Below are 24,945 nucleotides of genomic sequence, written 5' to 3' on the forward strand. Positions count from 1 at the left end.
CCCTAAACTGAAAGAGGATGAGACTAACCCTTCCCAGGACAGTCTTAATTATCTAAGTAGAAGAATCTAGAAAGGCCATCTGAATTGGCATGGGCAGTCCCAGGTCAATGTTCCATTATACAGTCCATTCCCTGTAGGGAGATGGACTACCTCAAAAGTTCTGCATTAGCCATCTGAGAGGTATGTGGTCAGTTTGAACTAGAAAGTGAGTACCAAACAGGTATGGTCTCAACTTCTTCAGGGACCAAACCACAACAAAGTCCTCCCTCTCAATAGCACTTCAACGCTTTCCCCTGGGGAGTAGCCTTCTGCTTATGAAAGCAACAGGTTGGTCTTGTCCATCATCATTTGCCTGGCATAGGACTGCTCCTATCCCTAGCACAAAGGCAGCAGCCTGAACAATGAACTGCTTGTAGTAATTTGGAGCCTTGAGAATAGGTGCTGAGCACATTGCCTCTTTTAGGGTGTCAAAAGCCTTTTGTCAGCCAACTGTCCAGTTCACTTTCTTGGGCATCTTGCTGGAGGTACGTTCTGTGGGGAGAGTCACAATGGACCCATATCCCTTCACAAACGTCCTATAGTACCCAGTCAAGCCAAGGAATGCCCTGACTTGGGTATGGGTTGTTGGAGCTTCCCAATCCAGAATGATCTGGATTTTGGGCTGGAGGGGATGGACTTGGTCTTCATCTACAAGTTGACCCAACTACACAACAGTTACCTGGCCTATCTGACACTTGGATATATTGATAGTTAGGCCTGCAGATTGTAGGCCCTGTAAAACCTACCCCAGGTGGATCAGGTGATCTTGACAGGACGAGCTAAACATAGCAATATTAACAAGATAAGCTGCACTAAAGCCTTCCAACCCAGCACAGACTTGATTCACCAACCTTTGGAAGGTGGCATGGGAATTTTTTAGAATAAAGAGCATCACCGTGAATTGAAAGTGCCCATCAGGTGTGGAGAATAATTTCTTTTCTTTTGCTCCAGGGGCAATGCCAATCTACCAGTACCCTGCAGTTGAGTCAAAGGTAGTTAGATATTTGGCACCCCCTAACTTATCTATCAGTTCATCAGTTCTGGGGAGGAGGTGAGCATCTGTCTTGGTGACAACATTGAGGCCTCTGTAGTTCATCAAAACCTAATTTCTCTCCACCCTCTGGATGAGGTTTGGGGACTAGGGTCACTGGGCTGGCACAGGGACTCTCAGAAGGCTCAATTACCCCCATCTCCAAGATCTTGCTGACCTCAGCCTTGAGGCTTTCCTTAACTTAGTCAGACTGGCAAAAGATTTTGTTTTGGACAGGCAAGCTGTCTCCAGTGTCACATCATGGGTACACCAGAGACTTTGACCAGGGGTCAAGGAAAAGAGCTGTGCATAATGTTGTAGACCTTGTCTGCAAATAGCCTGGTGTGGGACAGAGAAGGTGTCTGAATAGACAACTCCAACTACTGACCCATCTTCGGGGCTGTAAGAGATGAGGTCAGGGAGAGGTTTACTCTCTGTCGCCTGATCCTTTTCAGTAACCAACAGCATGATCACATCAGCCCTGTCACAAAAAGGTTTCAGGCGGTTCACATGTATCACCCTTCTGGGGGACCTGCTACTGCCTAGGTCTACCAAGTAGGTGACCTCGCTCTTTTTTTCTAGGATAGCGTAAGTGCCACTCTATTTGTCCTGGAGGGCACTTGGTGCCCCAGGCTCTAAAACCCACAGCTGCTGTCCTGGTTTGAACTCCACCAGGGTACCTTTTGGTCATACCAGATCTTCTGAAGCGCCTGCTGGCCTAATGCTGTTCGGGTGCTTTCTCCATGTACTCAGTCATCCTGGAATGAAGGCCTACTACATAGTCTACCACATCTTGCTTTGGTACATGATGGGGTTTCTCCCATCATTCCCTCACAAGAGAAAGTGGTCCCCTTACAGGGTGGCCAAACAGAAGTTCAAAGTGTGAGAACTCTACTCCCTTCTGAGGCACCTACTATAGGTAAAAAGCAGACAGGGTAACAGAACATTCCGTCTCCTTTTGAGTTTTTCAGGGAGTCCCATAATCATGCCTTTTAACGTCTTAATGAATCTCTCAACAAGGCCACTGGTTTGTTGGTGGTAAGGTGTTTTAAACTTATAGATCACTCCATACTCATCACACATATGTTTTAAGTATGCAGACATGAAGTTCGAACCTCTGTCTGATACTACCTCCTTAGGAAACCCCACCCTGGTGAAGACACCAATGTAAATGTAAATGTAAATGCAAATTGATACTTGTATAGCGCACTACTCACCCGCAAGGGTCTCAAGGCGCTTGTACGAATACCGCTGTGGAACCCATCCTGGCTTTCCCTGTGAGGCGTCCACTCCTGGGCACCCCCAAGGTGGAGGCCAGACATCCTTAGCGTTGTGGGGGCCGTTGTGGAAATTAAGCAAGCTATTGCCCAGAGTTGCAGAGTGGGACTATATGATTGGAATAGGCAGGCTGTGGGAGGCTCAAGTGGACTCACTATATCCACACCTAACATCTTAAAGAGAACCCCAACTACTGGTAGTAAAATTAAGGGGGGCTTTGGGTGTCTTCCTGTCTTGCCACTGGCTTGACAGGTGACACAGGAGCTGACAAACTCCTTCACTTTTTAGGACTTCTGGGCCAATAGAAGTGGGTGACAAGTCTTTCCCAAGTTTTTGTCTGTCCCAGATGTCCAGTTAGGGGGATGTCATGAGCTACTGTGAGTAGAAACTCTCGATACCAGTGAGGCACTACCACTCTCCTAGTGGCACCAGTGTTGGGATCTCTCTCCTTGCTCCTGTGCAACAGCTTGCTGCCTCAGGCCTTCAAAAGTGTGGCAGACCTACTGCCCAAGGCACGGCTGTTCCCCAGAGGTTCCCCCTGGGCTCAAGAGCTCAACCTCGTAAAGTTCAAACTCTAAGGCCTCAATTTCCTCTGGGGATGACAAGTCCTCTCCCTGAGGAGAGGGATCCTGATCTTTTTGCTTTGTGGAAGCTGTTTCACCAGCCTTTCTACCTTTTCTCTCCTTGTTCACCCTGTGTTAGGCACTGTGTTCTTGTTTTCACAAACACTATCTCAGGGATTTGCAGCATGGCTGCACGTGTCGTTCTTTCTACCTCAGCCTCATTTCCAAGCAGACAAGCTGCTGTGAGTTTTGGAGAGATCAATACCTGTTTCAGGCCAGCCCCCGCCAACCCCCTGTCTAATATCACCATAGCATGGTATGGTTAGTGGTGACACTGTCAGAATTGGTAACTGGGTAAGTTTTTAGGTCGAGCCTAGCGCAACACACATGCGCTGTCCGACTTTTAGTAAGGGCTTTCAGAAATCACTCCACACCCTCGCATGTATGCTTTTTGTTTGGTCCCACGCTATTGGCCTTTGCATGAGTCTTTTTAACAAAGACAGCATGCAATTGGCCAAAGGCGGGCGCATTGCTCCGCCCATGGCCTATTGGTTGCGGTTACCCGCAGAGGCCACATGCTTTCAATTTTCATGCCCAGACCCGGGCGCAATAATTGAAAACAGATCACTCGCTGTGGTGCACGCACGTGCACCACTCGCATGCTTTTAGAATTCTGCAGCTGCTGGTCTCATTTGGTGTTAAGAAATTTTCACATTACATAATCTAATCATTCTTACTTCCTTTTCTCTATTTGCTAATTTCTTATTTTTATTATTCCTTCACTTTCATTCCTTTTTCTTTCCTTTTTCCATTAATTGTTCTTTTTTATCTTCTTTCATTTTATCTAATCCTATATCACTTATTTATTTGAAAATCGGTATATTTATGTTTATTAATTTGAATTTATGGCTAATACTTATGAATGATTTTCTTGTTATTTGTTTTTGCATGTTTTTTTTCATTTTTCAGATCAAAATACATCTTTAGCTAACTATTTATTAGGTGACAATGCAGACAGTGCTCCAGGCCTTTGTTCTGGGACTTTCAGACTGTGCCCTCATCCCCCAGGGCTTAGGGTGTCTTCAGAGCGACCCTGTGGGTGTCAGACCTGCTATCTGCAGGTGCACACAGATCTCAGGTGCGACAACCGCCTGAGGTTTCTTGCTGACATTATCTATTTATTTATTTATCCATACTAATATGATAAAGAGAGAGCCCAAACCTTTGAGGCGGGTAATCTCAGGAACCACAGCACCAATCATAACACCCAATACAGCGTTGGAAAGGGCAGTTGCAGCAGAAGGACATAGGCTATGCAGACGCCCACCATATACATTTAAAAGGTAAAAGAACCGTGCCAGCAAAGTAGTCCCTTGTGGGCGTGTCTGCATCGTGCTATGGGCGTGTGCTGGTGGCGTGACAAACGCTGGGGGCGTGTGGTACATTCCGCCCTTCATGCCATGTCTCATATTGTGTGCTAATCCCACCCTGCTCCCTTTAAATACCCCTGCACCCCATAATCATAACCCACCCTTACTCCTTAAAATACCCCAACACCCTTAAACACTAACCCATCTTAATCCTATAAATATACCCTGTACCCCAAAACCCAAACCTATCCCTAAACCCTATAAAATACCCCTGTATCCTAAAACCCATACCTAGCCCTGAATCCTATAAATACCCTTGTACCTCAAAACCCAGACCTAGCCCTGAACCCTAAAAATAACCCTGTACCCCAAAACCCAAACCTAGCCCTGAACCCTTAAAATACCCCTGTACCCCAAAACCCAAACCTACCCCTGCACCCTAAAAATACCCCTATACATCAAAAACCCAAACCTAGCCCTGAACCCTAAAAACACCCCTGTACCCCAAAACCCATACCTATCCCTAAACCCTAAAACTTCCCCTGTACCCCATAACCCAAAACTATATCTGAACCCTTAAAATACCCAAACAGCCCAAAACATATACCCCTATACCCATACTTACCTTATTCAAACTTTTAAAAAAACATGCTTTTACCATTCATGCATTTACAACGAATTTCGTTGTAAATGTATGCGTGGTAAAAGCATATAAAATGTAATGCCATGCGTTATAATGGCATTGCGGAGTCATGGTACTTTCGTAATGAAAGTATGCGGAGTGATGGTATGTGGAAAGAAAGTTCCGAAATAATGGGTGTTTACCCTCCCCCGGTAAGTACATTGGTGGCACGGCGGCCCACATCTCCAGCAACATACTCATATTTTTTCACCACCCATTTGAAAAATGCACAGGTCTCTCTCATTGATGGCCAGCACCGACATACACTTTTAGACACACCTCCCGCCACAAGTTCTAGAATTGCGAACTTAAGAGCTGGGGAGCTACGTTCGAATCTCAGCATCAGCTCAATATCCTGTGATTCCAGGCAAATCGCTTTGTCTCCCCGTGCCTACCACAAATGAATGTGTTCTTCTGTAATGTAAATTGTGCTCATGCCATGTTGTCGAGTTTGCGCTATATAATATTGCAAGGAAAAATAAAGTAGGGAAACTCAAGTTCACACACTACTGAACGCGCACTCTTAAGTGCATTAGCAGTGCACTGTGAATCGGAGTGTTTCACAGGCCTGTCACAGATAAGAAATGCTACCAAAACGAAATCCTACAAAACAATATACTACTGGCCGGCAGCAATTCATACCCGGACAACATCGGGACGGGCTGCTAGTGAGCTTATAAAGTGCAATTATGCCCAAAGGCCTCCTGGTGCTACCTACTGACTCCGGAGCTAGACGGGGGAGCGCTATTCGATAAATAAACAGGTCTTGAGCTCCTTTCGGAATGAAAGTAGCTCTGAGGCATTTCTAAGATGCCCCGGCAGGTTGTTCCAGGCTTTTGCCCCACAGAAGAGGATGCTGCTTCCTCCCCATCTGGCCTTTTTTACACGTGGCACTGCAACTAGTCTGTCTTCGGCTGATCGATGCGCTCTGCCCGGCACATACCATTTTATCCCACTGCTCAAAAACTCTGGGCCTGTGCCCTTCAGTGCTTTAAAAACTGTGCACAGAGCCTTGAACTGAGCATGTCTTGGCACTGGCAGCCAGTGTAGTTGCCTAACGTACTGAAACATATCTGGGGATCCCAAGCAGAAGTCTTGCTGCCGTGTTTTGAACCAACTGCAAACTGTATTCATGCTTCTTTCTCAGATTAAGGTACAGACTATTACAGTAGTCCAAACGCGACAGTGTAAGGGCAGTGACAGCCGTCCTGAAACCCTCCACTGGTAGAAAACATTTTATTTTAATATCCTAAGGATATGAAAACAAGACGACACTACTCCACTAACCTGGTCCCCATAGTCCAAGTTTTGGTCAATGATCACACCCAGATTTCTGGCCTTCCCAGTAGGGATAGGTGGACTTCCCAGTGCCTCTGGCCACATATCCGGGGTCCAAATATTTGGATTATTTCCAAACAAAATAACCTCAGTCTTCCCGGCGTTTAATTTAAGACAGTTGGAAGCCATCCAATCCACCACGTTCTTTAGACAGTCATGGCATCTCGCTGTCATATCCAATCGAGACTCTCGTTGTAATGATAACACAATTTGAGTTTCGTCTGCGTATGATGTAAGTTGCAGACCGAAAGATCTTATCAAGGCCGCCAGAGGGCTGACATAAATATTAAAGAGCGTGGGGCTCAGGGAGGACCCCTGCGGCACACCACATGGAAGGGCAAAAGGTTTTGATTTATCCACCCCCAGGTCAACTGTCTGAATTCTGTCGGTCTAAAAGGACTTAAGGAGACTCAAGGCCAGGCCCTCCAGCCCTGCCTCGCCAACCGGTCCATCAACACTCCATGATGGACCGTGTCGAAGGCTGCCGATAAATCCAACAGAATCAGCACAGCAGCCCCTCCCTGGTTCACCGCCGCTCTGACCTCTTCCGTGGCCTTGATAAGGGCAAGTTCCGTGCTGTGACTTGCACGGAACCCAAGTTGTGTGGGGTCTAGGGCATTGGTCTTCTGAAGGAATGAGCTAAGTTGTTGATTGTTGGCCTTCTCTAGTATCTTGGCCGGAAAAGGAAGACAGGATATTGGTCTATAATTATTGGGATCCTTAACATCCAGGCTGGGTTTTTTTTAAAAGGGGAAGTATAGAGGCGGGTTTCCACTTCCTGGAGTACTCACTCAGGTCCATGATCTTGTTGAGCATGGGTGTGAGAGTGGAGGCAATGACCTCGGGCCAAGGATCATTGGGAGAGCCAGACTGAACCGTCCGCAGTAGGTTTAAACCTCCGAGTATTGTAAAGGATTAAACCGATCTAAACTATCCTGGCACTTCCCAGTTTTTTGACCAATACTGGTTGCCACTACCACTGCCTCTACTTGGGTTTTGGACGAGGAGAAAATCCCATCAACCTTATTCCTAAAGGACGAAGCTAGAGACTCACACAAAGCAGCGCTGCTTAGAGTGCAGGGCTTAGTTGGAACTGTCAGTCTGGTAATTGTCCTGAAGAGTTCTCTAGAAGAGGAACTTGCCACCTCAATTTGCTCGGCAAAGTAGGCCTTTTTCACCTCCACAATCAGTTGCTTATAGAGAGTAAGACTTTCTTTGTTGGTAGGACAATAACCCCTTCTCCAGATCCTCTTGAGCCTCTTGCACTCTGTTTTATGTTTTTCCAGAAGGTCGGAATACCAAGGTGCCGATGACTGCCATCTCCTAGGTGTGAAAGATTTAATTGTCGCAAATTCATCACAGGCGTTCTCAATCCACCTTGTGTACAATTCCTCTGCCATATTAACATTTCCTGGAAATTTAGGCGCATTTGATGTTAAAAACTTCCCCATCTCCTCTCCATTTATATTTTTCCAGACCCTGACAGCAATCTTTTCCCTTGATTTGACTACAGCTGGATTCCCGGATTCTAGGCGGAGCGAGAAGAGAATGGCCACATGATCATACCAAGAGAGAGGTAGCACTTCCAGGAAATCCAAACCGGCATTGTTGGAAAAGATGCCGTCTAGCGTGTGCCCTGCTGAGTGCGTGGGACCCACAATCCTTTGGTCAAGTCCTCCATCCCCCAAAAGGCCAATCAGTCTGTCAGTATCCGAGTCTAGGGCATTCTCTAGATGAAAATTTAAATCTCCCATAACAGTGAAGGTGTTCGCGCATAACCCTGCCTCTAACAAAGTACTCAACGAATCCAAAAACAAACCTCTGGGCCCAGGGGGCCGATAAATTAGAATCCCTTTAAAGGTGTTATGGGGGGAAGTCGCACGCTAAAGGACAGTGCTTCACATGTATCAATAGAGGCAATGGAAAAGGAGGGCACAAGGCTGCGATGGTAAATAACAGCCAGCCCTCTCCCCCTCCCAAAAGGACGGTCCAGCGTGTAGCACAAAACACTGGCCGGCAGGGTCTGAGGTTTTATCAGTCCATGTCTCCGTAATAAATGCCATCCTTATCTGATGATCCTCCAGCAGTAAACGGCACTCCAGGCCATGTTTAACCAATGACTTGGCATTTAGCAGTACACAATTCAGGGGGGGAGGGGACGGGTGAGCATGACTCCTGGCGGCCCCTCCCTTTTCTCCCGGTAAAGCCACAGGGTTCTGCCAAAATCATAGGAAGGGGGCAACCACAGCTGGGACATAAGTCTGTAAGCTGGCCAGGCCCGACCTCTGGATAGAACCTGGGACAGCAAGCTTTACCCCCCCAAGGATCCAAGCCCCTTAGTTAGCATACTTAATGACCCGGAACCAGGGGAACTGGCCCTAAACCTGATCCAAGCGCGGACGGGCGAAGACGGGTATGTCATTACATTAGGAGACTGGGTCAGTTGGGGGCGTGGCCATGATGGGGGCACAAAGCGACACAAGTATATGGTGGGGGCGGTGCACGCGTATCGTCTGGTTGCGGAACCATCTAGTTGTGGAAGGCGCCCAGCTCCTGGTGGGCACGCTCCAGGTTCGAGTAACTAGATTGTAGCTCCTGGCGAAGTCGCTGCTCCAGGCTCTGGTTTTCCCCGTCTGTACTTGCCCGGGTGGCACTGCCCTCGTAGGTGAGGCTCCAGTACATGAGAAAGACTACCGCCAAGAGGAGCACCAGATCGCCAGAGCTGAGGATGACAGCCAGTGACACCCTGGCGTTGGACTTCATCCCGCGGTGATGACGTCGTGCTGTGGCCAGCAGAGGGGGGCAGTGGTGGGTCTGATGCCAAGCACTGCCCAGGGTGTCAGTAACAGAGTACTGAACCACGCTATCACCCCAGCCTTGCTATATCCATCCTAAGTATAAGAACCACCCCTGACATCACCCCTCCCTCTACAATGGGCGGATCTCTAAAAATCTCCGATGGGGCAGCGCCACAGGAAATCACATGTCAGGACAGAACTCGGAGTACGTGCACCCCGAATATTAACTATCTGAGGTCCGGGCAGCAATATATGAGGTACAAGGTGCAGGTCATGAGCGGCTCTGCCCAGCACTGTGCACAGACTGTGGGTGTTAGGTCCATAAGGTACAGAGTACAGATGGGGGTGTTCAGTACATAAGATACAGAGAACAGACTGTGGTTGTTCAATACATGAGGTACAGAGTACAGACTATGGGTGTTCAGTACATGAGGTACAGATATTAGACTGCAGGTTTTCAATGTTTGCGGTTTAGGGTACAGACTGTGAGTGTTCAGTACATGAGGTACAGAAAACAGACTGGAGGTGTTCAGTACAGGAGGTAGAGAGTACAGACTGGGGTGTTCAGAAACATGAGGTACTGTGCACAGACTGGGTGTTTAGTGCATGCAGTACGGAGTACAGACTGTGGGTGGTCCGTACATCAGGTACAGAGACCAGACTGTGGGTGTTCAGTACATGAGGTACTGTGCACAGGCTGTGGGTGACCTCTTTCTACCTCTCTCTCTACCTCTGTACTTCTCTACCTCTCTACCTTTCTCTACCTCTCTACCCCTCTCTCTACCTCTCTCTCTTCTCTTCTCCTCTCTAACTCTCTCTACTTCTCTACACCACTCTACCTCTCTCTCTCTATCTCTCTCTACCTCTCTCCCTACCTCTCTCTCGCTTTCTCTCTCTCTCTCTACTTCTCTCTCCCGCTACCTCTCTCCCAACCTCTCTACTTCTCTCTACCTCTAACTACCTCTCTCTCTACCTCTATACACCTCTCTACCTCTGAAACAGTTAGATTCCGGGAAGCCCAAACCATCAGTATTTTAAATCTGTGCGTGAAACATGGGTAGGATGAGGCGTGTAGCTCAGAAAAGGATGTTCTTTTTACATAATTTGTATTTAATAGGATTGGGAAGCAGGAGAACAGTCTCACAGTTGAAATAGGGATTCAAATACACTGGCCACCGCTTTTGAGTTGGCTTTAAAACCATTCAAAGATGGCTGCAGTGTCTATGTGGGATGCAGTGGACTAAGTGGCAGCCGGAGCCTGATAGCACAAAAAAAAAGCATTGGCATAGCCAATAGGTCTCTCCTTTGGGACCTTATAAGTGTTTAGTTATCCAGTACAATATCCTTAGTGCAGCAACATCAAGTATTGCATGGCTAAATACTTATAAGCTCCCAAAGGCGAGACCTATTGGCTATGCCAATGCTTGTTCCAGTTAGGTATTGCTCTGGGGAAACTAGCGTATCTCTCTCCATGGTGACACTGGCACCTGTATCCTGCAGGGCTTCAATCTTCGTCCCATTCTCTAAGGGGTACTGCAGGTATTTCTTTAAATTAGGGGGTCAGACAGCCAAAGGGGCTAACCCTCCATTCCCTTCAGAGACTAAGACAGCCTCAGTGTGGACCCTGATTTGCTCCGCGCACACTATTGATCCTATCTGGAGATTTGCCACACTCATAGAAAATGGAAGGGGACTAAAGACTGGTTTGTTGGGAAAGGCAGGATCTCTAGTTCTGTGTCCCTTCTTGTTACAGTGGAAACACCTGGCCTTAGCAGGAGCAAATGTTCTCCCCTTGCACCCACTTGTAGGCTGGGAAGAGTTCTTGGGCCCACCCCCTGACCAGTATTTTGGGGGTCCTTAGAAGGCTCTTGTATATTATCTTTGGAATTCTCACCTGCTTTCCCCTGGAAAGGCTTTGTGACGCCTTTCTTTTGGTCACCCCCAGTCGTTTTCTTGGTCACCCATGTTTTGACCCAGTGGTCCACCTTATTTCCAAATTCCTGGACTGGAATTGGAACTAGGTCTCCCAAATGCTGCTGCAGCTTTTCATTGATGCAGTTACTTGAAATGTATTCATTATTAACCCTTTCGATGCTCATGACGAGCTCAGCTCGTCATGATGCATGACACCAGCAAAATGGCAATTTTCAGCACAGGAGGGGGAAAACGCCTAGCAGCCAAGGTGTTAAACAAATTATAAAGACCTTCATAATCCTGCACTTTACTTCTAGTCGACCAGCCACCTAGTGTTTTTACTGAGCAGTCTACAAATTCCACCCAGGACTGATTCTGGGATTTCTGAGCTCCCTCAATTTAATTCTGTACTCCTCAGTAGTAAGTCCAAATCCCTCAATCAGGGTGCCTTTTGTGAGTTGATAGGGCTCTGCTTCTGCCCCAGTAAGGGTCAAGATTCTGTCTCTGCACTTTCCAAAGACCAGTTCCTAAAGGAGCACCCCCCAATGAGCCTTCCTCACTTTTCTGGCCTCACAAGCCCTCTCAAACGTTGTGAACCACTTGGTGATATCATCCCCATCCTTGAACTTAGGGTCAATCCCTTTGGGGATTTAAGGATCATTGGATCCTTCTTTTTCTCTATTTTTTAAATTGCTGCCACCATTGATGGGTCCTAGGCCCATCTTTGCTCTCTTTCTCTTGAGCTAGGAGCCTAGTCTCTAGGTCTAGTCTTTTGGTCATTCTTGCTAAATGGAGATCCTCCTCAATGAAGTTGTTCTCACTGTCTGGTATAGAGTTAGCCCTACTCCTGTAGAAGCCAGACCCTGTACCTCTTAAGTGTGGAGGGTAGGACATAAAGTTCACATCTTCCCTAAGTAGTTGTGGTGATCGGTTTAAGACCTCATCATCCTCACTACTTTCTACATTCTCCTTAGGATCCTCATCTTAAGCAGTGGGGTGGTCCCATGCAATCCCTGCCAAGAAGTCCTGGAGTTGTATCCTGGAAGGGTTGGACCCAGTTCTTATTTGCTTATTTGTTTAGGTTATTTGCTTAGCTTTACAAAGAAGACTTAACTCTCTAACCTCTAGGTTGAAGTAAGGGGTGGCGTCGAGCTCCTTTGCCATCTTCTTTGGGTTGCTCATTGTTTTCTAAAGTGAGGTTAACTTCAGTGACTTTGACTTTTTGAATAAAGTTCACTATAGGGACTTAACACAAGGCCCTAATAAGACTTTTAGAAATTTGAAAAATAGTCAATTCAAAAAATAAGTTGAACTAAAGTCAATTTTTGGATTCTCGTCATGTGATCAGAGGTTGGATAAGTTAGTCCAATAAATGCAAAACTTTACACCAACCCACTACCACCAATGTAGGAAGCTGGCTTTGTATATATTATAACAAAGTAAGGTATAGTGTGCACAGCTTTCACTTTTATCTATACCAGAACATGCAGCCTGCCATGACAGTGTGTGGGTGTGAAGGTACAGGGGTTCTAAGGGGTGGAGCAATACGTGCTGTAGCCCTTAGAGGCCTTCCCTGGTCACAGTTCCCTTGGTGCCCATGGTATCTTTCACAACTGGCATATCTGTGGCCAGAGATGCACCAATTGTGGGTACAAAGGTACAGTTTTGGGAAAGAACACAGGCTCTGGTAACCTGATTGACAGGTACCCAGGGCGCATCAAGTCAAGTTCCATCAGATGTCAGGCAAAACGTGTGTGTGGGGGGGGGTTAACTATGCAACAAGGGGCCCTTTCCTACAGGCCCCTAATGTGTGACTTGGTTCCTTCAATTTAAAAATGTTTTTGGGTGTTTAATGTAGCTGCTAGATGTTTTAGAGTAAAAATTGTTGCCTTTGTGTCTTTAATAGAATCGTCCCTACTAAGGGTGGCCTAGAAAAGAATACAGAATTTATTGTACCCAAAATATTCCAATGCCACAGGGATCACACTGTATCAGGCGCAATAAATACCACCCAATTATGATTATTGCCCAGAAATGCAGTGGGCATATTGACCTTGGTGCTTAACGCACCAACATCTACATGCCCTGTTATGTATTAGGGTTATTTTTCCCCTGATCAATTTCTGCAGGTTTGCTCTAAATTTCAGGTTTGCTGAAATCTATCTGCAGAAAACTGACAGAGGAGGATTGGAAGGGGGGATCGGGTTACTGCACAACTTGTAAGAACGATATGCGTGGCAACAGGAACTACTGCACATGTTGGAATGTATCATTTCTAACTGTTATGGGACCTAAACCAGGCTTTAAGTGGATTTGATCACTCCTGGTCTCGGACCCAGTAGTAATTAAAAATGGACATTGAAACAGGGTTCTATCGGGTCCTATAGTCATGACCTTTACTTTGATAGCAAAAGCACTGATTGCTTTTTGAACAATTAATGTAAAGAATACAACAGTAATCTGTATATTTCACATGTTTTACTTAATTCTGCATTTTTAAAGAGTGTTAGCTATTTCCAGGGTGTTGTGTTTCTGTAAAAAAAAATTGTATAACATATTACTCTTGTATGGTACATACTTTGAATGGGGTCACCTCCAGCTGTTTATAATGGGCCACTATTGAGCGCTCTGTTGTTGTGGCTGAATGCAGTGCTAGTTTCTCACAGCATCTATCAGTGGGTCAAAAAGGTGTTCAGATTACATGATCATCCAATTGTTGGCCTCTCTGCAGAGAGTACATAGGGACCGATTCACAGAACTAACTTAAGACAAAATCCTAAACTTACTACTTTTGGTATTCACAGAAGTTAGGATTTTGTCTTAAGTTTGTCTTAAGACAGTTTAGAATGTTGTCTTAAGTTAGTTCTGTGAATCGGGCCCATAGAAATGGTCATGTATTGCAGTTGCAATTGTGATTCTGTTTAAATGTGCCAAAGAGGTACATACCATTCAAAATATGGCCAGGATAAAAGTAAAAGAAAATGCAGTGCTTACAGGCAAGTGGGTGCTTTGTGTGTTTGGGGTGTGTTTAAGTGAAGTAGATTTTAGGACATGCATTGAAGAGAAAGTGAAAAGAGGATGCTGAAGAGGAAAGTGACGAGGTGTAAGATGTGTGGAGAAAAAAAAGGTGCACCTGTCCACAGAGTGAATAGTAAATCGGAGGGGCTGAGACTCTCGGAAGACCACTACCCTTTCATGGGCTTCAGTAATGTTTAATTAATTCTCATAATTTCAGAATTTGAATATTTTCAATATTAATTATTTATAATGAAATCATTGTTATTGCGCATTTATTGTTAACAGCTAACAACTATTGACAAATAGCCATGGCTGGTTTCTGGTGCATATCAGTAGTGAAATATATATCTGGGTTCAATAACAGGAAGCTCAGAGAGGAATAAAAAAAACCGGTGGCACACTATGGGAATCACAGAAATTGAGTTTTAGTGTTTAAGCCACGCCCTAAATTGCATAGAGAACCCACAATGTTTTCATCACACTTACAGGCGGCTGGCATCTACAGAGGGGGAAAGGCGCATGAAAGCATTTTAATTTTTAAAAACGTACCTGAACCAACACAACCCGCTCTGGACCCCTTCTCAACTGGATGCCACAGTGCGGGCACCAATCCTAGCGCTGATCTCATGCTGTGAGAGCAACTTCCTGATTGGAGGAAGTGGCTTTACTTGCCGTTCCCAAGGACACTGGAGCCGTGCACTTACTCTGACCCAGCTGTCTTACTGGGTTAGAAGACGGCTGACAAAAGGGACATGTGCACTTTGAAAAGTGCAAACACATTCCACCCTCCTCCTTACTGCTGTCAATCAGCAGCGGCCCGCCCCCGTCCTGACGATCGGATGAAAAATATAATGGTAATTAATGTATTACCATTTTATTTTTCATCTTTGGTGGGGGGGGAGGGGGGAGGGGAGGGGTACTTAAGCGGGGCGCCGCTCTTCTGCGACAACAGAGGAGCTTCCCATGCTCAAAGCCTTGGCCTAAACCTGTGGCCATCTTGTGGAATGAGCTTCTGACAGAACTACGAGTAAAGACTCCCATCTGATGGAATGGAAAGAAGTGCTAAATGCAAGAAAGGAGGTACACTGACAGAGCTGGGTGTGCGATTTCCACTACTAGAATAGCAGGGACTACAGAACAACAGAAATTGCATTCCCGCCTGAGGGGTGACTGTGACTTCACGTCTGGCTTAATATTCTGCAGCACAGTTTCTACAAACTGTCATTAAGGGGCATTGTCCATTAAAATTACATTTTTGTGTTTTACAGACACTGCAAGACGGTGGTGTATTGGGAGAGCTGACCTTACAAGAAGAGGTGTAGCGCGTTGGCGAGACCAAGCGAAGGACGGAGGGATGGAGGCATGACAAGGCCGCAGAGATGTTTGACTAACAGTGCATGAAATGAAAACCAGGCTTCGCCTGAATGAAGGCCGGCGTCGCTGCCATTCCCATGGGTTAACAGGGTGGAAGCGACGACAGATATTTACGAGCGAATAGTCGCCCCATTCACAGGGGTGCAAATTACATATACATGGGTTAGGTAAGGAACGCCACAGGTAGGAACAAAAGGCATCTCATTTGCTCAAACTTCCCTCGAGTCTTGTACGTCCTCTTTTAAACTTATTATTAACAGAGCTGGCACATAGTGGGATTTCCGTTCACCTAATACAAGACAGGGCTTGACCAGGCTTGATCATGGAAGCCCTTGAGGCGCCATGATGCCTCCGGCGGAGCTTTCGCTGGTTCCTTCATGATGGTGTGACAGGCGCGAGAGCGACAGGTTGCTGCGCAACAGCTTGAGAAGCGCCGGTGCGTGCGCACGCAAGGCACGCTGAAGCGTGCTCAGCGGGAAAAACAACAGGAAGAGGGCCCAAGGTAGTTTTCGACGGAATAGCAGGTTATCAAGCCAGATAGTAAGGCCGATTGCAACACGCATAGGCAGTGCAATAGGTCTCGAATTTGCACATGGCATTGTAAATGAGAATGTCTTATACCTATGTGTTTTGCTTTGGAGTGTAGTGGATGTATGTGGTGAGGAGTGGAATTATGTGGGTTGTATTGGAAATTGTTTGTTGTTTAATTGTGTGGGGTGAAATTGTGTGGTGTACAGCCCTGCCAAGTTTGCCAGGTCCCAGCCGCGGTCGGTAGGGGAGTACCTGCCGGGGCGGGGACGTAGGGAGGGGGAGGGGCAGGGTGGGGGGTAGTAATCTATGTATAATGGAGGTTTACAGGTAAGTAAACATTTAAATAAAGCAAACCAATTTTGTTGCGCGCACTGCATTGCATGTGGGGATGCAGTGCACACAACGAAATTCGTTTGCTTTATTTAAATGTTTACTTACCTGTAAACCTCCATTATTTATTGATTACTACCCCCCCACCCTGCCCCTCCCCCTCCCTACGTCACCGCCCCGGCAGGTACTCCCCTACCGACCGCGGCTGCCAGGTCCATGCGTGATGCTTGTAGGCTTGTTTACGCCATTATACAACTGGACTACAATTCCCAGAATTCAAAGGAAAAAAACCTGGACTGGTGCAGCGCATCACGCATGGACCTAGCACCTGGCAAACTTGTCAGGGCTGGGTGTTGAGTGTATTTGTGTAGTGGAATGATGTGGCATGGTGTGCTGTGTAATTAGGTGGATAGTAATTATGTGGTATTGAGTGTACTGGAATTATGTGGAGTAGGATTGTGTGTCATGGAGTGTAATTATGTGAATCAGACGCGCAGCACTTGTTGAAGGGGATGATTTACTAGGGACAGGAGGGGCCAGGGGGACTCAGTGCACAGCTTTCAGAAGCCGCGCTGACGAGACCGTGAGTGAAAACTAAGGGGAATAGGGCGGCTTAAATTGCACCGGGGCTGTCCTGGACCTCTTGCTCTAAAACAGGAAAAAACATACATATGAGCTTTTGGAGACTGAAGCTTGGAGTTGTACAATTTATTTGAAGACACAGCTTCTAGAAATAATCAGTGATAACATAAAAATCATATAGCACTTGGTCCTGTACCCAGCATTCTCTTGAAAGTCACATGGACCAGCTTTAGTTTATAATAGTTTACAAAGTGCAGTTTAACATTTGCTAAGAGAGAGAGATTTTGTTTGGTACACCTATGAGTACTGAGGCAGATTAAAAACGGTTGTGCTTGTTCACATAGATGAATACTCACATTTGCTCATAAGTGTAATCCTGCAAGATACATTAGAATGCAGAGTACATGTTATTTATCATTAGGTACACTCAAAATGCTATATCAGTGAGTTGTCCTAAGACCACAGTATAAATGCTTAAATGTAGAGAACAAGTTAAAAAGTACATATGCAGATATAAAATGACTTTATCTAAAAAGCAGTTTAAAACATAACATAAGTAAAATATTTACATGCACAAAAGTATGAACATTTGATCAAGGGCCCTTGGAGACAACTCTCGGTCTGAATACCTACAAACAGACGAGGAGTTGCCCGCTGATGTTCTTGCGGGGCTCCTTCTTATACTGTCTAAAACCCGTGAGACGATAATTACGTCATCCCACGCCACCACGTATCACATACCCGTCCATTGTCCATTGTCATTTACTGGACTGCTCTCTACCTTTCCCACCCATAGGGTTAGGTATGGCCTTTTTTCCTGTAATTGTGGTACATACTTCAGTCTAGACTGAGAACTGCCATTTGACTGGAAGTCCAATAATAAACTATCAATGGACGACAGAAATGTGTTAGTATAGCTTCGAGGGGTCCTATTCATGTGTCAATCAGTCAATCTGCGATACTATTTCGCCACCCTTAGCCTCAGTTTATCGGATATCTGGCTTGACGTAGCTGTGGTGGGAACTTCCCTTATTCCATTCATGGCTTAGGTGGGGGACGTGGGGTATGTTGCAAGATTTATAGAGGAACTTGACTTCTGCTGTCTGTGAGAAATATACAATGAGGTGGGGCCTGGTAGGGGTGCGGGTCCTTGCAGGCAAGAGCAGCTGGGTGAATCTTGGGTCAGACTTGCTTTCTGCTTCTGTTTAAGCTAAGAGAAAATGGCAGTGCCCAGGGCAATGTAACTGAGGCCTGCAACCTCTAAACAGCAGGGCCTACACAGGGGTTATGTTGTGCAGGTGACAGGTGTGTCCTTGGATAGCTGTGCAGGTAAAAATTCTTACTCCAACATTCCCCCCTCAAGTTCGAAATTTCGAACTTAATCAAACATCTTTAAACACCATTCGAACTGCATACTTAGCTGGAGATGGGGGGAGAGGCCAGGGCGAGTCGCAAAGAGGCTGTTCCTCTGAATCTTTGTCCTGCACTTTTCCTGAATCTGCATCTGTCTTCCCTAAGTTATCACACATTGTCTCATAGGGACGCATCAAGTCCCCCTGTGGTGAACGTGATGGGACTCTATGCACCTGGGCCTGATATTGACTAATTACAGGAATGTCTGGCAATGGGCGGGAGTCAGGAATGGCCAACTCCACTATGCTCATCATTGTCGTCTCTCCATCATCTCCCTTAGCCCTACGAATTCCCGTATATGAACCTGAGCCTGCATAATTCATCCCTATCATTTTAGAACTACATTTCTTTACACAGTATATCAGTATCTGTGATCCAAAACACAACAATAACAGTACACAGAAAATTGGCATTAACAATTTAAGCACTGCAGACAGCCATGAAGGCATCCAGTTCAAATTGAACCAGCCATTTAAGAGATCTGCTTCAGCACCTCCTTCCTCATGCATCTCTTTCCCCAAGTTGTCCAAATCCTCGATGGCCTTCGTGAGTGTTCCGTTGTCAGCGTCGTTCGCTAAAATAAACGTGCAGCAGGATTTTCCCACCTTGGCGCACACACCACCATTCATTGCTGTTAGCTGGTCTAGAACATATCTGTGCTCTAGAACCATAAGTCGTAGAGGTCGAAGTTCTTCTTTCACGGCGTTGAACCCATCCCGGGTGTTGTTGATAAGCTGCATTAGTTCATATCTGGTCACTTGCAGCCAGCGAGCATTGGCTTTAGTCTGGAACATGGGGATAACTCCCCCAAAGAAAAGTTCGGCATCATTGAAGAGTCTGTAATCCTGAGGTATTTTCTGAAAAGGGCCATCTGAGAAGTATTTCATTATTTCTCTCTTCCCATGATGAAGCAGGGTAACGTCATCTGCCATTGGGTGTGTGTGGATGTGGGAAATGTTCGCTGCAGGGACAACAAGATGTAGTTCATGCATTGTCACAATGGAACATAGTCCTTGCCAGTGGGGGGGCAGCTGCAGGTAGATGTGCTCGCCGCATGCCCAGTAGATGTCCATGAGACTAGAGGTACCGTGCTGGAGGTCAAAATTAAAGACTGTGTGACTGCAATTTGTGTTTCGGCCCACAGGCACTGTTCCGGTACCTAGGAAGCAAAGGAGAGGAGACTTAAGTTTGTATGCTCTTTTAGGTTTGTACTTTGTACCCTCATTGAGGGTATATCTTCTAGTTTCCTGTGCCCATATCTCAGCACATTCCCTCCCAATAGTCTCATTCGTATAATGCTTATGCTCCTGACCTTCAACCGGGCTACCCAAGGATGCTGCCTTGCATATTAAATCATGTGGCCCATTCCATCTGTTATTAAAATATATATTGGCCCTCAGGCGCAGAATGGGTCTCCACTGACAAGGGCATGCGTTATGGGTATGGTTAGTCTGTTGGGATTCGGGTGAGTGGCATTTTGATGGGGGTGTTGGGAAGGTGAAGTATCCTAATTTTCTAAACTGATATTCCCAGACCTGTATCATATTAGCAGGTACTCCCATTTCATGGTAAACTTCCATTCTTCTCTCAAATTCTACTGGGTCAGAAACAACAGTGAATGTAACATACTTGTTGTCCCAGTCTGAGACGTTTACAAATGCTGTATTAATTTTTGCTGACTGGAGCTGTATCTGACCATGTATGCGGCAAAGGAACAGGTGTAGAAGACATTTGGCAGTGGCCGGTGGAATCTCTTTGGGAATGAGCAATTTGTCTGCACCTACAGCATGTGGAATGTATGAGCACACAAAGCAGGAATCATTCGTGGCTTTTCTCCCCACCTCCCTCATGTCTCTGTACCACATATTATCTAACAATGCGTTATGGGTACCATCATTCTGTACTGACATACCAGGGCGCTGGGAGAAAAAATCAGGCATAGAGTGTTGTTCGAATGTGTACACAACTGTGTCCTGGAGATCACTAACCCAGTTTGATATTTGTTCTGTGTCTTTCTCCTTACGTTGTGTGCGAGGGGTATATCTCCTTGGTGTTTTATTGCGACCCATTTTATACCTGACACTCCTTTTATGCTGACGGAAACGTCTAGGGACACCTTTCCCAGGGGCATTCACAGTGATATCAAGTACCCTGTCCCACTCGGTGTGGTCTACAGAGGGTGTGGAAGGTGTCGTGGGTACAGGGGTGGTGCAGCCATTGCTGGTGTATTCCTCATCTAGTATGTTGCCAGGACTTGTTTTAGGCATGTGATATCCTACTGAGATGGTAGGCCCAACTTTGCTTGATATAGCCTTCTCTCTCTCTGCTTGTAATGCAAGCCAATGTAATATAGCCATTGAAGCAACGAACATAACAAATAATATAAGAGTGACTGTACATATCTTTTTAACTGAAATCTTGGTAAGAGGCGTTGGTCTGTTACTGTCTCTTATTCCATAGACCCTCATTCGATCTCCATATTCACGGTCTTGGATAGTCATAGGAAATAAGATGCCCTCCTTCCTGTTGAAGTTCAAGTCTCTGTTGGTGCCGGGTGGATCCTCACGTGGTTCAAATGAACCCATGCTTTGCGTTCGGCAATTCGGACCGCAGTGGGTGAAGAGTCAATGACCAGGTATGGTCCCTCGTACTTAGGGTCTCTCCACTTCCGTACTTGCTTCTTTATGAAGATCTGTGTTCCAGGGCGGATGGGCAAAAGTTCATTGGAAATTGTGCCGTCCTTTTTCTTTGTCTTGGATGTCTGAATGGAAAGAAACCTAGCAGCACGGGTTAGGGCACACAAATAATCAAATAATTCAGCTTTCACAATCTCAGAAGACGTTTCATTGTCTACTTTAGGTCTGGTGGAAGGAACAACCATATTCATTGATCTGCCAGTGACAAGCTGGTGAGGTGTGAGGTGATGATCAGAGCTAGGGCTGTTCCTGAGTGCAAATAAAGCAATTGGGAGGCAATAGAGCCATTTCTTTCCAATAGTGGCACTTATCTTGCTGATCTTGGCTTTGAGCAATCCGTTGAGGCGCTCACAAATACCATTGCTCTGTGGGTGATAGGCTGAAGTAAGTTTATGTTTTAGTCCTAACATGGTGGCCATTATCTCAAAGATGGAGTTTGAAAAATGGCCGCCATTGTCACTGCGGATAGATTCTGGTAATCCCCAGCGACATATGACCTCACGAAGTAGGAAGGTAGCTGCGGCCTTTGCGTCACAATGGACACAAGGTCCAGCCTCAATCCATCGTGAGAAGGGACATACTACCACGATGAGGTATCGGTAGTTGTTACATCTGTCAAGCATGTCCACATAGTCAATGTGGAGTTCCCTGAAGGGACCCTTAGGCCTTGGTATTGTTGAAGCAACTGTTTTCATAGCTGGGTTGGGTGAATACTGCTGACAGATAAGGCACTGATGGACAAAGAGTTGTATCTGCTCATGTGCATTGGGGATGAACCATTCTGCCTGCAGGTTAGAGGACATGATATCACGAGGGACATGTGTAGGAAGGTGCAGCTGGGTAAGTGCTATTTGCAAAAGAGCCTGTGGCATGACAGGCTTCCCTGTCATTGTCTGTCTGTAAATAAAATCTGAGGCATCCTGTTGTACTCCCCTCTTCTTCCATAACTCTTTTTCTTCAGCTTGGGCACTTTCTTGTATCTCTCTGAGGTGCAACTGTGCAATGATGTCAAACTGCTGTGTGTCATCAATTGTATATGGAAGCGTTGGGTCGGGTGTATCTGGGAGTGGTGACTTGCTGGTGTCCTCATCTGTGTTTTGCATCTCTTCCTGCGCTATTGGGGGCGTATTTTTGGCAAGCAAGATGGGGGTGCAGTCAGTCTGTGTCGGGGATGGTTGTTGTGTACAACTTTGGCCTTTAGCTGCTGCTTTAGCAGCCCAATCTGCCATTGCATTTCCTCTGGAAACAAAATCTTGGCCGTTCGTGTGTGCTGCACATTTCACTACTGCTACTTCTGCTGGCAGTGTCAAGGAGTCAATTAGTTCTGCAAGTAACTGTTTGTGCATTACAGGCGTGCCATCTGTTTTAAGAAACCCGCGCCTTTTCCATCTCAATATGCTGGAATGCGTTGTTGTGGTGACATATGCTGAATCAGAGTACACAGTAATTCTTTCATTAGCTCCATGCTTCAAGGCGGCTATTAATGCCACCAACTCAGCTGCCTGGGCTGAGTAATGGGGTGGTAATGTTATCTGCTGTACAATGTCCAGAGTGTCTGAGGAGTTATTCTGTTGTGCTCTGACTACAGCTGCCCCTGTATGCCTGATGCCTGTCTCTTGATCAATCGTAGAAGAACCATCAACAAAGTAAATTACACTGTCTGGTAATGGGTCTTCCTTTGCTGTGCCTGACTCATCTGGGCAGTATGTGGCACAATCATGGGTGTCATCGTCAGCTGTCGCAATCGGATGTGCAAAGAACGTGGCTGGATTCACAGTGTGGCATTTTACAACCTTCAATGAAGGCAATGACAGTATGACTTCATATCCTGATACTCTCTGTGTGGTAAGAGTTGTTTTAGCTTTCTGTATTATTGCAAAGACAGCATGCTCAGTGTACAGCGTCAGAGGGGAGCCCATGACTATGGGGGTGCTTTTCTCAACGGCAAATGCTGCTGTTGAAAGAGCCTGTTCGCAAGGATAGTGGCCTTTCATCACTGAGTCTAACATGCCACTGAAGTATGCAATTGGTTTGGGACCCAAGGGGTATTTCTGGGTGAGGACTGCTGTCATGACCTGTCCATTACAGTGTGTGAACAGATAGAATTCCTTTGTATAATCAGGAGATCCCAACACTGGTGCATTTGTAATCTCATCTTTTAATTTTACAAAGGCTGATGTCATTTCAGGTGTCCAGTCAATCTTGTTATGCCTGTCCTTAGCCATTTTGACAGCTTTCAAGAGTGGTCCAGTTATAGTAGCATAATCAAAGATCCACTGTCTGACATAGTTCACTAGTCCCAGGAACTTTTGCATGTCCTTAACTGTCTGTGGTTCTGGAGTATTCCTTATTGCTTCTACTCTTCCTGGTGTAACTCTTCTTCCTGATGCTGAAATCAGTTGGCCTAAATACTGTACTTCTTCCTGACAGTATTGTAGTTTTTGCTTGTCTACTTTGTATCCTCTATGTGCTAATGTTGTAAGCAGAGCAATTGTATCTTTTCTGCACTCTTGCTCTGTCGCACTGCAGAGGAGTATGTCATCGACATATTGCAGCAAGGTGCTGTCACATTGGAAATTTGATAAGTCATCCTTGACAACTCTGTTAAACACACTGGGGGACTCACAATAGCCTTGAGGGAGCCTTTTGTACGAAAATTGCCTATGTCTGAATGAAAATGCGAATAGGTACTGGCTTTCAGGATGCAGTGGGACACTGAAAAAAGCATTTTTCAGGTCAATGACGGAAAAGTACTTTGCATTTTGTGGGATGTTAGTAAGGATCACTGAAGGGTCAGGGACGATGGGAAACTCAGGTATCACTATGCTGTTAATCGAGCGAAGATCATGTACTAGCCTCCATTGATTTGTTTGTTGCTTCCTCACAGGAAAAAGACAGGTGTTGCAAGGTGAGATGCATGGATATATCACACCTTGATCCAGTAATGCTTGAATGGTGGGGGCTATTCCTTCTTCGGCTTCTTTGGACAAAGGGTACTGGCGCACTCTGGGAAGAATGGCGTCAGGTTTCAGTGTCACTTTGAATGGTTCTGCTGATCGAATGAGCCCCACATCATTGGGACCTGTAGTCCAAAGGATGTTGGGCACCTGAGCTAGGTCTGAGTCACGTGCTTCATCAATTACTGTGGGTTGTGTTGGTGTTCTGATTTCAACTGTCACTGACACTGGGACTGGAATCTGGTATACAATGTCTTCTCTATCACCAAATAATTCCTTATCTGTAATGTCTCTTACCCGATGTCTAGGCTCAATAAAAATGACACAGGCCCATGACTGGCCATAGTCATCACATGCTATAAAGACACCATATGTTGGTGTCATGTTAAAACATTGTATTCCTAGGATCATATTTTTGTCTGGGCCTGGCATGTCCTGTAATTGAGGATGGAAAAGAAATTCTTTGGGTAGCTGTACAGTGCGCCCCGCCATCTCTGGTGAGTTGGCAATGACCATTTGCACAGCTGTGGAGAATGCTAGTTCATCCACTGGGCGAGCTCTAATTTGGTCTCTCATGGAAGAGTCCACAGTGACAGCCATCATTCTTGCCAGTGATGTGCCAGGGATGGAGCAAGTCATTGTGCCTTTTTCATCAAAATGAATTGTCATGTTTAATTTGGCCATAAGATCACGGCCCAATAAATTTACGGGTGATTCTGTCGAGTAAAGCAGTCGTTGCTGAATGCTTTTGCCTCCTATTTTCATTGGTACTGGCTTGGTGAAAGGGACCCTTGTAATTGCCCCAGAGAAACCCTGTGTGTCTACACTTTGATTGGAAATAGGCAGTGCTCCCTCTGTTATACAGGAAAATGTTGCACCTGTGTCAATCAGAAATTTATACGTTTTGTTGTTGATCGTGACATACACAACTGGGTCCTCTCTAATATTTGTGAGGCACGACAACAAGGGACACACTAGGGTCTTCTGTGGGCTATCCTAGCTGGTGTACCTTCCAGCCTGATGTTGCTGTAT

The 24,945-nt window shown here is 45.9% G+C and overlaps 1 pseudogene; it reads right to left on the reverse strand.

Moving 5' to 3' along the window:
- Nucleotides 1-22,070: 22,070 nt before the first annotated feature.
- On the reverse strand, nt 22,071-23,028 carry LOC147734716 (uncharacterized; annotated as a pseudogene).
- Between the last annotated feature and the right edge of the window lie 1,917 nt (nt 23,029-24,945).

This window comes from Lissotriton vulgaris, chromosome 1_2 (genome assembly GCF_964263255.1).
Source record: "Lissotriton vulgaris chromosome 1_2, aLisVul1.2, whole genome shotgun sequence".
In the NCBI taxonomy this organism is placed as follows: domain Eukaryota; kingdom Metazoa; phylum Chordata; class Amphibia; order Caudata; family Salamandridae; genus Lissotriton; species Lissotriton vulgaris.